Raw genomic sequence first — 2,234 nt, forward strand, 5'->3', positions numbered from 1 at the left:
ACACAGCTTTCTGGAGCACATTCTAATTCTAAAAGTAGGTTTATTCTCCTTCTAGGTTGGTATAAGTTGGGAGCACCCCCACATGGAACCCTTTATAAAAGGTAAGAAAGGTGGTTGGAAAATGCAATTGTGTAAATAGTTCTAAGAACTAGACTAGGTGGAAGGGTAAAAAGGGTCAGAATGGTGAAGGTCCTATCTAATCTTAGGAGCAATATTATATGAGCCGACAGGTTCCAATTTGTAGTTAGCTGGTTTCCTGAAGGTCCCTTTGCATGTCTATTCCTTTATGATTCTGATTGTATTTAACCAAATATGCCTGCAGTGTTGCCGTTAAACTGTTAATGACTGCTTGTTGGATCTGGTCTTTCAATCATTTCCAAGTCCACCCAATTTTACTCTCCTCTAAGCTGCATAGAACATTTGGTCCATAAAAGTAGCCTGCAAGATCATATCAAAGGATTTACTGAAGAATAAGGCAAATTCCATCTGAAGCTGAGATATCCATCGAGTAATTGTCAAAAGAGGAAATGAAGTTAGCCTGCCTTGCTTTTTTTTCTTAACAAAGCTGTGTTAGTTCTTTGTGATGACTGCTTCCATATTTTGAGGTTCACTGACCATTCCTTTAATAATCTACTGCTGAATTTACCAAAAACCAAAATCAAGCTCAGTGATCTCAAAGGCTACCAGTTCTTTCAGCCATGAAGCTCTCTGTTCTCAATGCCAAATGTTTTTACATAATGAGTTAAGCGTGACTCCGGTTTTCTAGGGCCCAATCTCCCTGAGAGCCAATAATTACGTGAATGTCCAAATCAAGTCAGCCTGTCAAAAATTGTGGTCCAAAAGACATCAGCGTGCCAGAAGTCCCTGGGTCATCTCACTCGGTTCTATCAGATGTTAACCAAAGGAGAAGAGAGAGATGCTAAGAGTTCGGCTGAGGGGAAAGGGAAGATAGTTTGGGGGGGGGGAAGGTTTGGTGTGTGTAAACCCTCATTAAAATACATGAAATTACATGATTGTGTGCACGTAGGGTACAGAAGTACACAGATGTATATACTTAATGGAATGATATTAATAACTGAAAAAATAAGTAACAATCCCCAGTTTTGCATCAAAGTTCATTGTTTGATTTTATTTTTTGTTAGCGAGTCCCTTCCCCTTGAGTGCCTCACTTACATATGTCATATGTCAAACAGGAATCATTCAATTCAATTCAACAAATATTGGAGAATCTACTCTGTGTGAGAGCAGATAGCATCCCTGTGCATGTTGTGAGAAGAGAATAAGAGAAAATGCTCTGAAATGTGGAAAATACAAATGTATGGCACTTATCATAATATGTTTATAGCATGGCCATCAGCTAAGCTGGAATAAGGTCTAGGTGGCTACAATGGACAAAGTGCTAGACTTGAAATGAGGAGACCTAGAATTTAATCATGGCTCAGCCCTTTGCTAGCTGTGGAACTTTGGGATTCAATTTCTTGTTCTGCAAATGGGAAAGTTACTAGATGAAGTCTAAGTGCTCGTTCAGTTCTAGATGCTATGAAGTCATGGCTCAATGGAGGGTGTGGGTGGGCAGCACAGTCTTGCCTCCCCCTGACTGGGGAATCCTGACTCAGACTGACAATGTAAGAAGGTAAGAAATATAGCATTTAATGGTCTTCCTACCTTGGAGATGGGGGGAGAGTAGTGTGTATACATGTACAATATATAGACATCACTTTTTCAAATGTATATAATTTCAAGGTTGAGGGAATGGGAAGCTGTCAATTCTCAGGTCTTAAAAATAATATAAAACCCAAACTGTGCTGCTGCTGGGATTTCTGTCTGTCTCTCTGTGTTTGTCTCTTTCTCGTACTCATTCACACACACAATTAAACTATCTAATGTCAGAGCTGTGGATGTTTTAAGAATACAGAATGTCAAAGTTGAGAAGAAAATGTCAGGCCTTGGAATATAGAATGTATTGTTTGGGAGAGGCATTAGAACCCAGAATGTTAGAACCTGGGAAGGATCTTAGAATCTAGACTGCCTGAACTGGGAGAAATCTTAGAATCTAGAATTTCAGGGCTAGGAGGATCTTAGATTCCAAAATGTCAGAGATGGAAGGGATCTTAGAATTAAGAATATTGGGGCTGGCAGGGCTCTTAGAACCTAGAATTCCAAAACTGGGAAGAATGTCAGAGTTGGAGGGAATCTTAGAATCCAGAAGTGGGAAGGATCTTAGAACCCAGAAT

The sequence above is a fragment of the Antechinus flavipes genome, chromosome 6 (genome assembly GCF_016432865.1).
Source record: "Antechinus flavipes isolate AdamAnt ecotype Samford, QLD, Australia chromosome 6, AdamAnt_v2, whole genome shotgun sequence".
Taxonomy (NCBI): Eukaryota; Metazoa; Chordata; class Mammalia; order Dasyuromorphia; family Dasyuridae; genus Antechinus; species Antechinus flavipes.